General features: G+C 39.4%; 1 protein-coding gene across 8 annotated transcripts in view; it reads left to right on the plus strand.

The window, feature by feature from the left end:
• Nucleotides 1-7080: 7080 nt before the first annotated feature.
• The window catches only part of PHLDB2 (pleckstrin homology like domain family B member 2), a 68046-nt gene continuing 60310 nt past the window's right edge, over nucleotides 7081-14816 (plus strand). For 7 of the 8 annotated variants that reach the window (XM_088144511.1, XM_025163825.2, XM_088144510.1 and 4 more), the window contains exon 1: nucleotides 7081-7218. The gene's annotated coding sequence lies outside the window, so the exon portion shown is untranslated. Of the gene's footprint in view, nucleotides 7219-7619; nucleotides 7830-14816 lie in introns of those variants that run through there. The other variant, XM_088144509.1, reaches the window with a different exon arrangement.

Consider the following 14816-nt stretch of genomic DNA (forward strand, 5'->3'; position numbering starts at 1 on the left):
TTCAGATCATAGTTTGAAGCAACCCAAGATGAATCTGGTTGGCCCAATTTTCACACCACAAACTCAAATCAAACCAGGTCCTCTTTGCACATCGAATCTCCAAACTGAATGTAATCAGGACTGATTAGGTGTACTCTATAGTTACCCCAAAATCTTCTTCATTACAGTGAGGCTTTTGTATATTATAGCCAACATTCTTAGACCATTTTATCATACACTTCAGTGAGGCTTTTGGATGCATATCTGTTTGTGGGATTATAACCAATACTTGCAGCAGTGTTATTTTAGTGTACCTCCTGCTGACAATATTTCATGTTGTAACAAAGCTAGGTGTCAATGCACTTTGTTTCATACAAACATTTAAATGATCCTTTCATGTCCTGCCATAAATAGAAGTAAAATCCTGGAAGTTAGAAACAAAAATCATTGACTTCATTTCTTCTCACAGATCCTTGTTCTCCCTTACCGATATAATGGCCTTACATTACTATGCTGGGGCATACACTTGGTGATTATCCTCTCTCCTACTGTATTCAAAAATTGGGGGGGAAAGTGTCTTTCTCTGTAGAAGGGGCAAAACTGCAGATGCCATGCAGATACTAATAAGCCTTATTAAAAGCAATAAATCAAAAAATGACAATTTTAAAAACAGGCAGAACCAAAATGTACAGGTACGTGTAGGGAAGGGTGTATATGCACAATAGAATTTGATGAAGAAAAATGTTTCACACTTGACAGATATAATCAACAATATATCATATGCAAATACAAGTAATAAAGCACCAACTTTAACACACAAAAGGCAGCCCTGGGGGGGTTAAGATTTTGAAACAAGAAACTGGGAACAGCTTTACTGCTGTCTGCCAGCATAAAACTCTAGATGCTGCCTTTCCATAGGTTTCCAGGTACTTATCACAAATGGTAATAAAAAGTAGGGTGGAGAAACAAATTGGAGTAAGAAAAATTCCACTGAAGCAGGAACTGAATAGGTGCTCAGGCTGCTCTACAAAAAGCCAGGTTGAGTTTTCACGTTGACAGTGGAGCTTAAGGAGCAAAATGGAAGTTTAATATTCCATTTAAAGCATTCTATACGACCCTTAATTCCCACTCTGTATTCCTGGACTGGAAAATCCAAAGGATCTTCCTTTCTCTTTGCTTGTAGGTGGCTGAAGGATGGGCTAAGAATTCCTTGGCTAGTCAAAAATGTGCCCAGAGGTTCAGCCTGACTAGTGGCAATTTTTATAAGTATCTTTTATTGGGTAATCCTTGGAAGAAGTAGTTTGCCAGTAAGGTTTAAATTATCATCTAGCAGTGGGTAATAACCCTCTATTGTAATACAGTCCAACAACGGTAGATTGTTACTTTCACATGCTGTATGAGGGATTTGTAGCATTATCTGACTGTCCTCTATAAAAAACAAAATATTAGGCTGATGGGACTCTTTTCTGATCCAGCAAGGCTGTTCTTTAAAGCAGTGTGAACATGATAAAAGGCTTTTTTTATCTATTCCACAGTCCAAGCTCATTGTAAATTTGGCACAGACACTACAACTATTCTTCCTTAAGCCGTTGCATCCTAGACTTATATGACAAAGATAAAGTATCTAGAATAGAATAGTGACAAAATTGAATATTATGCTATGGAAATCCTTTATATGTAAGTACCATCACTGTAATATGGAACAAAAGTAGTGAAGTCTCTAGATACATCTCCTAAAGTTACAAGCACGAGCACTCCAATGTAGCTGATTTTATTTAGCATTTTGGTTAAAGCAATCCGATCCTTAAACGTTTGAGTTTGCAGAACTTGAAATCCCAACTAACATGAACATAAAACTACAAGGTTTAAAAAACAGAAAGGGGACCAACCTGTGGTAATAAATCTTAGCTTAATCCCAGAGGCAAGGTAAGCGCAAGTGCTAACCATCATACTTACTAGAAAGGAAGTCTCATGTAGGTTAGTATGATTTCATTTTGACAAACACGTTAGGACTAGTCAGTCATCTATTTAAATTAATCTAAATTAATCAGGCGTCTATTTGAAGACTGTGCAGATTGTATTTTCAGGAAGTTGTTAAATGCAAGGAACAAAAAAAAGTGCTATAGCAGAGTAGAGCTGGTCTGATAGGACTGTAATGTTGTTCAAGCAAAGCTACAGCATAATCAGTTTATGTTAATAGTTATCTGTATGCATAATGCATAATCCAGGTGCAATAGTTTACAGAATTTTGTTTGATAAATTTCTTCTATAACAGAAAATCTCTCAGTTGTTTTATTATCAATACACTCACAATAGTTTATCCATATAATGTTTAAATGTATCATTTAGAGCTAGTGTCATGTATAGAGAATAAATGGATAATCCAGGCCTAATCCAATGCTTTTTCTGTGATCCTCCACTGCTGGTTCAGCTAATGCTAATGTTGACCTTGGTTGATCCTGAAAAAATATACATGGTCAGAAAATACCAGGCCAATAGGCTAGACATAATAATGTAGTGTCCCTCTACATTCACATACACTGGAAGATCACAGGGGGAAAACATGATAGTGAAGTGTTTCCACAATCATCAGCAAAGTATTTGGAAACAGAATGACTCTCATCTCCTTGAGCCCTAGGCCCCAAACTAACTATGGCTGCTTTACTGACATGTCATACTTTATAAGTGCCGAAACATGTATAGGAAAGAACCCAGTGAGAGGGTGGAATATGAATCACCTGAAATAGCAAATAAATTAAAGTCTCATTTGAGCTAATCTTGACTCCTAATGACTTCATGGAGATGTCTGTGTAATTTTACTGGCAACAGTATGGAAGAGCTTTGCCATTGCCTTCATCTGGGAGATACGTAGGGTGTACCATAAGCCAGGCTCCCTAGGCCAATCACATTTTTTTTTTCCAGAAAAAAAATGTTACTGTCCTTAGGAATATTCAAAGGTCAAGCATCAAATAAGTAAGAAAGTATTTAGAAGAAAATTGTAACCAATGTAAACATTTAATGTAATTTATATAATAAATTGTCTATGGGGCCTGATGTTTGGTATATGTACACTTTCTAGTATAGTGTACCTTCCTGGTAACTTTCCTTCCTAGAATGCACTAAGTTGGACTCTGCTCAGCTTCTGAGACTAGACAAGTTCAGCTAAGACCTTCAGTTGTTATTGTGTTACAGCGAAAATTTTCTCCACAATTTTTGCTTTGGGATGAATCAAGACTTAAAAGAGAACTTTAATGTTCTGGTGTTGAGCCCCAAGCTGCTGCCTAAAGATTACAGGAGTCTAAGCCTTCTCTTTTCTCCCCCCCAACCCCCCCTCCAAAAAAAAAAAACCCTCAAGGAGGAACCATATATGCATTGTGTCATTTTTTTCACAGGTAACAATGTGATAATATTACCCTGTATTCAGTGCAGTCTCGGAACATGAAAATGAATGGGAAGCACTGAATTATTATTTATTAAATGTATATGCCGCCCATCTCCCAGGAACTCTGGGTGCTTTACAAATGATTTAAACATGAAAACATGGCAATCAAAACAACAAGAAACAAAAAAGGGTGTAGATGGCAGAATGACAAACTGGATGGAAAGAAAAGAAAACCACCTGGGTTCAAAGGAGGCTTCAGTCATCCCCACCAAAGGCCTGGGTGAAGAGCCAAGTCTTCAGGCCCCTTCGAAATATCAGCAGGATGAAAGCATCGTTAAACATCCTAAATGTTAACAGCAAACTCATTCTCCGAATGAGTATCCTCACACTGTCAAAATGCACAAGAAGGAGGAAAAAGCAGATTTGGAGAAAACTGAACGTTTGCAGAAGCAGACAAAATCTATAGAGTTGGGATGCCTATTCTCTAGGATGGAAAGATAGAGGAGAGCTAGATGGGTGGTCATTGGACCGGCCATCCCACCCAGTGCCAATTAAACAATAGGAGACTTCTAGATGAAATGTTGTATAAATCAATAATCAATGTAAAGATATTGTGGTCATATGCTATATGATGTGGCAAGCTGCCTTCTGGTCTTCATCACTCTCCCTCGCTGGCTGTGATAGCAGTGGTGATACTGGCTGCTGCTTTAAACCAAGGACTATCACCCCCAGGCCCCCAGACACAACGCCTTAGATAACAAGCACAGTCAGCACAGAAAGAAAAGAGCTTTGCTGCCTGGCTGGAATCTTAATAAAGAGCACTTTATGCTGCAATTATTTTGCTGTGGTTCCAACTGTATTATATTGATATAATTAATGATGTTTATGACTTACATTCTTTTTATTAGAGAACCCCAGGGCATATGCATATAATCCTCATATCATTTTCAATATAGGCAGCACAGATAAAGCACAGGCATACTTGGCTTCATCAGGATTGTTGTCTCACATCCACGGCAATTACTCTTAGCATGCATATGGATTTCATCTGATCAAAGTAATGGACCAGCTATTTAAAAGCTAGTTCTGCCAGAACACTGTTTTCTGTTTATGGGAATTTATAATGTATGTGCTACTGTAAGTATGGCATTTGTGCAGAACAAAACTGGAGAATGCATTCTTATGAAATCCAGGCAAATTTCTGTTTCTTCCTCAGTAGACGGAATTTGTAAGAGCTGTGTTACAGAGTTCTCGATGTAAGCAGAATCAGCTTACAGTTTAAAAACATAACTAGCTCATGAAACCATATGGAAAATAGCCATTCTAAAGAAAGAATAATCTTGAGAATGTTTCTTCTTGGATTGATTGACATTTGTGGAATTACTAGAAAGGGACAAGATATTAGCATATCACTAAATATTATGGTGGTTGCAGTTCTTTTGTCTTTGAAGCAATTTAGACATTAGGAATTATACAAATACTGTAGTTTAAATATTTCTCTTGCATTATATATTGTTCCTATCCAAATTAAGTATCAGTTTGGGTTACAATTCACTTACAAATTAGATATAAATTACAAGACACTTGCTTAGACATAAAAGCACATTTTCAAGCAATATCCAAACAGACTTTTATACTAATTTTGCACTGAGTGTAGCATGGCATGGTTCTGATAGACATTGCTGTGTTGCAGATATTTGCAGCACTGAATAAAAACTAAAAACTTCAGACAACATCAAGTTGAAGATAAGGTATCAAAATATGTTGTTGTACTGTATAATCGTAGGAAAACCTGATTGTAAAGTAACTGGGAGGCAGGGGCAGAATCTGACTGTGTAAGAAAAGAAATAAGAGATCATGGCAAGTTCTGGCACATCCTCACCAAATAATACACATTTCTTGATAAATCCACCCAAGGACAAGCAGTTACTGGAAGCAGCCTGTTTTCTAGAGCAATGGGGACTAAATTCACCAGTGCAGGGACACTGAACAGAGTGTTATACTTCTCTCAAATAATTTTGCACAACATATTAATTTGTATGAAAAGAAACAACTACAGTAAATTAGTGTTAGCCATCAAAATCTGTATTCCTGCAATACCTTTGTTAAGCAAACTTGCTCAGCATTTGATAACACCTAATCTGGATGTCCACAGATCAACCTCTGCATGACATTCTAAAACTGTAACTTCATACAGCCTCTGCCCTCTTTTTTCAACATATTTTCCCCTTTGTCATTTTGCTCTGAGAATAGCTGTGCAAATCTTGCACGTTTATTTCAGTAGTCTTTTGTAGCAGTAAAAGACAAATCTGCTGTACAAAATTCTGGACCTAGATTTTGTATTTAAGGGGCAAAATTCTTTTGTTGGGTGTCTGGAAAATTCTGTTCCTTCCAGAGCAGACATATGCCCAAGCACATGTCCAAGGAACCCAAATATATCCCCTAGGCGGTTCTCCTGCAGCCACAGGTAGCTGCTGCAACTACCGTCTTCTTCAAACCTGGCAGATCTGAGGTGCATTTCTTGTGAGTCTTAGAAATCCTGACTTTGAGGTGACCTTCCACCCACTTTTTCCCCTTGAAACGGCCAAAATGAAGAGTGGAGTCTTGAGAAATGGAGGGGCTTTGACCTCAGGGAGCCCAGCGTCAGTAGTAATGGTAACCCAGCCTCTCTCTACATTCTTGCAGCCTCTGTGAAGACGGCCGAAAAAACACAGCTCGATTCACGTGGGAGCGGGGCTGCAACAGACATCCTTTTCCTGTGAGCCTGAGCGCCGTCCAACTTCTGGACGGGAGGAGAACAAGGAGGGAGAGGAAAGACAAAGCGTTTTCTCTCCTCCCCCTCTCCGCTTTCTGGCTCGCCTTTCTTAAAACCTAGCTCTGTTTTTTTGCTGAGGTCAGAGCGATAGGAAGCTGACTCATGTTGGAAAACTGTTGTTCTCCTAGCCTGCCCTTTGCAGAAAATCGGTCCAAAGTTTATAGGATAAATTTGTCAGTCTGCAAGTAGCACCCTGCGCCCCGCCTCCGGCTGCATTTGTTCGAGCGATCTGCTTGCATGATGTCACCGGAGAGTAATTCTGGCGGGGATTTTTCTTTTTTTTTAATCACCAGCCAGGAGTTGTGCCTGCAGGTCGCTTTCTATCTGTAATGCGCCCTCCAGCGATCGGGTAAGCAGAAGGTGCCAGCGGAGGCTGATACGAAGCCTGTGGCGTAGGAGGTGCTGCCCTTTTAAAGTCCCTTCCAGGAGGTCTGAAGGAAACGCTGCTGACCGGACCAAACGCGCATTCCCATTACAAAGCTAAACATGGAGACGCAGAATCCTCTTTCTTTCATACTCAGAAAAAGTTTAGCCGAACTCACTACCGGGTATAAAAGCGCAGCTGTATTTTCGTGGAGTGGTTTGCACTGGATGCAAGATGAAGTTAATGTAAGCACGCCACAATATTAGCTCCCTTGGTGCCACAAACTCACTGTTAGGCGCACATAAAAAGGATGCAGGGCGATCTGGTGAACAGCCCTTTTAAAAGCTCCTTACATCTCCGAGAAACCGGCCATGAAATGACCATTTCTTTCTCCCCCTTTTTAATCGCCTCTTCGGTCCTGCCTTCTAACTCTTGTCCCGAAGGGAATGAACCATTCTAGGAGCGGGAGGGGTGGCTTGGTTCTTCTGTTGGAAAACGGAGGTGGGGTACCCTAATGGGCGGGACTGATTGTTGCTTCGGTTAAGCTTGGAGGAGGAGAAGGAGGGGGCTGGATCCTGTCCGGCTAGGAAGGAAAGGCTCTGCTTAGCAAGTGTCGGAAAACGAGTCTCCGGAGTGGCTCGGGAGGGAAGGATGTGCAAAAAGCTGGAGGACGAGGAGGTGAGTGTGGATGGACGCGGGGACCCAGGCAGCTTTTGTCCTGTGCGCGCGAGCGAGGGGAGGGTCTTGGGGGGGGGCACCGCTTGAGGAAGGGTTGCGCCCGCGGAGTCCGGAAACCAAACAACCCGTCCGGGAGGAAACGTTTAACATCCCCCCCCCCCCGTATTTGTCCTCCTCCCCCTCCATTTACCCTCTAGCATTCCTATTTTAAAACTCAAAATCTTCGCACTTCTTTCCCCCTCTGCTTTTATTCTCAGCAGCAGCCTATTTTGTCTGAAGTGAGGTGAACGCTTAGCTGGGCGGCGCTTTCCATGGATTAAATCTTGCCGTCCCTTTCTTCAGCAATCCGAGATGCTTTATTTTTGCTCCCCACTTTCGCACATGTTTGCTGCGGGATTGCTTCGGTTAGGCTTCCAGGCTTTCGGAGTAAAGTGGGGCACCCGGTGTTTAAAGTCGAAGTACTGTACTGCTGACTTGGTGTAATTGTTCCCCTCCGCTGGGAATCATGTGCTAAGCAAAAGCCTTGGCTAGACCCCCGGAACTGAGGAGATTAGCACTTGCCTTGAGAGAGATTTTATGAAAACACAACTAACCAATTTCCTCTCACTCAGGTAGTATTTGATTTTTAAGTACTTTTCCCCCTAGGGATTCCTTACTTGGTAGGTATTCCTCTATTAGCTGTGCTTTGAAAAAATAACTTGGTTAAACAAAGCTTTTTATACTTCATTGCCTCTCCCTCTGGGGATTTTTAATACAGCAACAGTAGGTCTTCCAATGGGATGTGGCTGGTGTAATTTAAAATAGAGCATAGGGCATTGCTCTACAGGAAACCAGCAAATGAAGATGCATATTTACTATTTGTATGCAAACACATAGGGTTTCTTAACCTTAGCAACTCTAAGATGTGTGGACTTCATCTCCCAGAATTCCCCAGCCAGCAAGCTGGCTGGGGAATTCTGGGAGATGAAGTCCACACAACTTAAGAGTTGCTAAGGTTGAGAAACCCTGCAAGCATGTATGCATTGATTGTGTTATTTATTTATTTGTTAAATTTATATGGCCGCCCATCTCACACAAAGTGACTCTGGACTGTGTACAATAAAACCAACAATGAAAACATTCTACAAAACCAGTTAAAAGCAGTGTATGAAAGATAAGAAATAGGAGGTAGAAGCATATTGCCTAATAGCTAAAAGGATAGCAGTTTCAGGCTGGGCCTATTCTAAGCCATAATAGGTTTCTGTGCTCTTTTGTAAGGGCTGAGGCTAGTGAGGTAGGAGCCCTTGGTACTTACATCAGAGAGAGCAAATTTATAAACAAGGAACAGATGGCAGAGATCTTCAAGGAAAAGAACAGGCAGAAGTCTGTTAACTCAAAAAAGTGAGAAGAGGCGGCCCAAGAATTGAAACCTGGATCTGACATATATATACACACACATATATGTTTGTATGTATTTCCTATGTGCTGCTGTATAGAAAACTTTTTGAATGTGTGGATTCCCAATTCTCTACAATAAAATACTTCTTAGGCATCTTCTGTCTGCTTGGAAATGTGGAGCTGGGAATTTTATAGTTATGCCTGGTATAAAACTTTTGACAACTTGTCTTAGTGTGTTGTATAAACCTAGCTGCTATAATTTATAAACTGGTTTATGGTGTAGCGTGGTGTATGAATTTATAGCATCACAGAGTAATGTATTGTATAGCAGTGTGTTGTACTACTTCAAGTCCCACAATAGGAAGTAATCTTCCTTTTAACCTCTCTGGAGCCCCATTCTTTTCAAATTGCCAAAAGATGAGTAGTAGGATTCTACTCTTATTGTGGCATTATTGTAGACTCATCAGTTGTATAAAATGCTATTTATTTATTTCTCAATAGCATCAGTAAGCAGCCCATAGCCAGCAAGCAATCTGGGAAATCCCACTGACTCACCTCCCACCTAACCCCCAGCACACAGATTGCTGTCCTAATCCTGGAATTTGGAGGAAAGAAACCAGATCTCTCTTGATCATTGCTGGAAGGAAAATGTTTAACTTTCTCCAGTGATACGCTTCTGCAAGTCCACCACTTTTTCTCTACCTTGCCAAGCAGTTGTTTGGCACAGTGAGTGAAGTATAATTTGGAGGAGCAAAAAGTCTGTTCACATCTTTGTGGAGCTCTGTGAATTGGAAATCTTTGGTCCATTGGCCTAACCTAGTCTTACCATGCTGACCTCTTTATCCCATGGAGCATTAAGGAAGGCACCCTACATTTCTCCTGAGTCCAACTTGTGTCATTTGTTGAAAGTGCGCCTGCCGGGATGATTCCAGCTAGCTCATAAATCTTTATAATGTAATAAGTCTGTTATTCTTTAAGGCGCCATAAGTGACATTAAGCATGTTGGATAAAAATGGGGCTCTGCATCTGGCCTAGTAGATATATTCTAAGATCAGAGCTTTAAACCTTCTCACTGTCTAAAACTGCAGGGTGCTTTCCCTAAATGGATTTACAAGAGCTATTGGCCCTCTTCTTCGCTATTGCATTTTCTAAATGGAAACTTGTGCAGGTGACATGCTGAAATAACTTGCACATTTCTATGGAAGAAGTACAGAAAGAAGTATGAGGCATTTCAAACACTTTATTACTGATGTTATCCACAGTTGCTTTAGTAACATCTAAAGCACTGTATGTAGAATAGAAATAATGGTAAAATATTCTGTATTTTGCAAAGTACTGGACAGAGCAGCAGTTATATATGAAAGCTGTTATTGTGTCACTTAGATTCCCTTAAGTATTGTTCCAGTCTACCAGTGTTTTGTAGGTGACTGATTTGGTAATGCTGGTCACATGTACTGAGCAGAGCTTTGAATATACACATAACAATTAACTGCCTTGCAGAACTGTGTTAACAGCCATGCAAAGCAAACTACAGAGCTCTGATGCCAGCTTGATTCTTGTCCCCACTTTAAGACAACTACGTGGGAGGTTGAGAGTGCCTGTTCCTTAGAATGAGTTCCTGAAGTTTTCTAAAATCAAAAATTTAGCAGCTATTCCTTCAAAATGTGGGTGGGTGGGGGAGAGGGACTTAAAAGAAATATTCTGAATCAAGGAAAAACTTATCATGAGTCAGGCCTTTAGAAGGTGACAGCAAGTTGACCCAAGATTGCTTGGGAGGCAGATCCTTGTTCAGTAGTCAATGCCAGAGACACTGGGAGCCTATTTTATATACAAATGCCCTACTGATAAAGGAAATAAATGTTACAAATTCTTTCAGCAACATATTTGACAATGCTCTCAGAGTTTCATACATTTCAAGGAGTAGACATTTGTGACTGGGAATCAGCATGTTTTCCTGCCATTAATATAGATATAGTAATATCTAAAACTTCTTATAGTACATCTGTGTCCTTCATTCATATCAGCCTTTCAGATGAAATTGTGAATATTTTCGCATCTGATGTTATGCTTAAGTACTTTAAAAAAATTTATTGCAGCTGTAATGGGAATATTATTCCTAGGTTGGCTGGAAAAATAAAATAAGATTTGCTGTTTTTCCGTTTATATCCAACATTAAAAGATAGCATGCAGGAGGTTCAAAGATGCATTCTACATGACATCTGAAAGAGTGCCACGTTTGCTTAATATAATGCTTTTCTATCCAAGCTAGCCTTTATCACGGACTTATTTGGATGATAAAAACAATGTTAGGAATATCACTGGATTATCTTAAAGTTTTACAGGCTTCTTAAATATTATTTTGATATTGGTTTTATAACTGGTGTAAGTGAGATAGGATGGGAATACAAATCTTGTTTTAAAAATAAATGTACTTTTCAAGACAATGTGGTTGTGAACAATTAAGAGTAGCATACTCTCTAAATATACTCACGCCCATGCATACATTGTTCTGGAGTTGTAATACTTAGAGTTGCATATGAGACTTTCTTGAGTGTGTAGATTGAGCACCCTGTAATGGTCCTTCCTGTTCTATCACTAATGAGATTTTACTGATGTATGGAAAAACTGTTGTTCTGATTCTGATTAAAAGCCTTCAGCTGAGTCATATGAGGCTATGAAATAAACATAGTCTTATGGTTATCTTGGACACGATCATATTTGCCAATATGCAATAAAAGCATACTTACGTAAAAAGACAGTTTGGTTTAGTGATTAAGGCATCAGGCTAGAAACCGACTGTGCGTTCTAGTCCTGTCTTAGGCACAAAGCCAACTGGGTGACCTTGGGCTAGTCGCTCTTTCTCAGCCCTGGGAAGAAGGCAATAGCAAACCAAGAAAACTGCAGGGACTAGTCCAAGCAGTCTCCAGGAGTCAAAAAATGACTTGAAGGCGCACACGCACACATGAAGACAAGCCCCACTGGACTCAGTGGGATTCTCTTTAGGTAAATATATGTAAAGTCAAACTGCAAGTTATTTAATAGAAATAAAAATAATCGGTCAATGCTTTGGGGAGAAGGAAGGATTAATTATGATCCTAGATCTGAAACATGAAAATAGAGATTTTTAGAAATATTAACTGGCAAAGTAAATGAAAATGTGGCAATAGTCATTTAACCATTCCAGTACAAAAAAAGCAGGGGCGGTAAGAACTACAGTAGAAATCTTGCCTCCTCCCCTCCCATCTCATATTTTAACTATTGTGCCACTAAGTGGGTGGGAAACAGATACATGGCTGTGTGTGAATGCCAGTTGTCTCCTCTTTTTGAAATCCTATAATCATAGAAGTAAGGATCTACATTATTCTCTAGTACATTGCTCCCCAGCCTAGTTTTTTCCAGATATGTTGGCACCAGCACTCCCAGAATATCCATATTGTATTGTCTGACTGGAGAAGAGTGCCTTAAGTCAGTTTGCATACTTGCATGGGTCAAGGATTTTTTCCACCAGTACATGGTTGGCATCTTCTGCCTGCACAGGACTGAGGCACCTTTCAGTTGCCAACACACAACATGCCTCAAGTTAGAAATGAGTCTTATAAAATGGTTTGTAGCATTCCTGTAGGGAACAAGGTCCAATTCACAAACTTTTTTGCTTAAACAGCAAAAGTCTTTTTTTTAGGAATGCAGACACATTACTCTGCTGTGTGTTCATAGTAGTTTGTATGTGTGTATGTTTTATCAATTATTACTGCTTTGAAAAAACACTGGTCTTTCTAAGTTAGAGATAAGCAAAGTACATTGGTCAAATTTAGTCTCTGAGTAGTGTTTCCAGCCCAGTGGTATGAAGTGATAAATGGATTTGGTCCAGTTTATTTTGAAGGGAAGGATAGGAGAAACTGCAGCCTGCTACTTTCCATGCTGTCTTCAGAATAAACCTTTTGTACAACCATACACAGTCATAAAATGGACTGATATATTTATTTTCTATAGCAGTGTTTCTCAGCCTTGGCAATTTTAATATTGTGGACTTCAACTCGCAGAATTGCCAAGGTTGAGAAACATTGATGTATAGCATGGATTATGTAGAATAATGTTTTGACCTTAAGTGACTAATTGGTTAGCTTCAGTTGCCAAGAATATGTGGGTCACATAACTCTCCATTCTTTCCAGTGACCATCCAGGTATGATATATACAGATAGAGCTTGAAGGAAATAATCAGCATTTTTTATGTTGCAGTGGAATACATGAATTTTGAATCTGGAAGATCAAGTTTTTATTACTACACTTCACTTTACATATTGCATTTCCTGTGTAAACTAAAAGTGCCATATGTGTTGGGTCTCTTCTGATTTATTCTCACAATAAAAATAGTATGAAATTGGTTGGACTAACTGGCTACCAGTTAGTGAAGTTGCCAGTAATCCCAGACTGACACCTTATGTGTTTATAGTGTGCCTTTGGTTACTGAGATGTCTTCCTCCTCCATCCATAAGCATTTCTTTCCCCAACCAGAAGAGGTGTCCCAAGAGTCTGTGGAGCACACCCTAATTTCGCCATAGGCCATGCCTTACTTTCTTTCCCTTAAGAAAGAAACACATTTCTGTGGTTTGCCCTGAGGGAGAGGGAGAGAGCAGCCCACCATCCACTTAGAAACATGTGAAAGAAGGTTGCCAACCTCTGCTCTAAACTTATTGTGAAATTCAACAACACACCTCTTAATCAGTGTTAGTTTTCTCAATAAATCTAAATATCGAAAATGTAACTTAACATAAAGGGCTAGAAATTTAGTTCCAGTAAGTTTCTGTATTATCAGTTACCCTTTCATCTTTAAGACAGTTCCCTTTAGAGATAGACTAAACAACTAACAAAAAACTTAATATGCAAGTACTGGCTACTTTTCTATCACAAGCGTTTATATTTAAATGTTTGCATTTCAGTTAATATTTTTTCTTGTTTTATCTTTGTGTTGTTTTGCTTCATTTCTGAAATCTGTTATCCAGCATAGTAACATTTTTATAAATTGGCATATACTTGTAAAAAAAATAATAGTATAAAGAGAATAAAGAAAAAAAATGAGAAATGGATAAAAGAGTAGTCATTCATAATTGGATGTATGTAATAAATTATGTTTTTAGTCCTCATTTAGCGACCACAATTAGGACTGATGACTCAGTTGTTAAGCAAAGCAGTTGCTAAGTGAAAAATGAAGTGACTGCAACTGTGCTCACAGTTTTACTTCAGCTTTCCTTTGCTTTACAGCATCAAACAGTCAGGTGAGCTGAAATGGCAGGAAAGGTTTCAAAAACTTGACTCATAAAGAAACTGGTAAAAGGCAAATCTTATAGCCTTTTTTCCTCACTCTCCCATCCTTTGAAATGCTCACCCCGGGCATTGGGATGACTAGCAAAAAGAGAATTAATGTTTGTACTTACATTCATTGGAGAGGGAGAGATTACAAGAGAGTAAGCAGGCACAAATGGGGAATACACATAGAAAGGAATGTGCTAGCAAGGGCTGTTTGCTCCCAGTCTAGGCACACAAAAGCCTTTAGTGTAAGGGTCTTGTCAATTTCAGGAGCAGGTGCTCCCAGCGGGTCTGACCAACTAATTAAGATCTTAAAGCTGAGTTTGTTAGCTTCCAGTTAGCACTTTTTAGGGCCCTGCTGCACTGTAGATAAAAGCAGCTCTTCAGGAAGAGATGCTTATTTAGCCATCTTTCTGCTCTGCAGGGGACAGCGGAGAAAAAAACAGGTCAAGCACAGGACAACACATACTAACTGACTATAATGGCAAATATGTGACTGAGAGATGCTGTGAGGGTTGTAAATGTGGGCATTGGTCACAAAGTTACTTTTTCATCACTGTCGTAACTGTGAACAGTCACTGTCCGAGGCAGTCGCTAAATGAGGAATACTCATATTCAATTTCTAACTGCTATTAACTTTATTATTATAAGACATCACCTAATTCTCACGGTACTAACATTAATTTTTAATTTGCTAGGCCTATCAGTGATAATACATTTCCTCAACCCATGAGGTATTTGCAACAGCAGCCTTCCTTTCCCTAATAATTATATTAAACTATTGAACTATTTTCCTCTTAAATTCATAGTCCTACAGCTTATGTTGATATAGTATTCCCTTTCTCCCCCTCCCTATTATTTTGAGATATATACAAGAGCTATTTCTATGTAAAATAATGTAACCTGTTGTAGACAA

The sequence above is a fragment of the Python bivittatus genome, unplaced genomic scaffold, assembly GCF_059951505.1.
Source record: "Python bivittatus isolate LINGU-HERP-01145 unplaced genomic scaffold, Pbiv_v1 ctg000350_np1212, whole genome shotgun sequence".
Lineage (NCBI taxonomy): Eukaryota > Metazoa > Chordata > Lepidosauria > Squamata > Pythonidae > Python > Python bivittatus.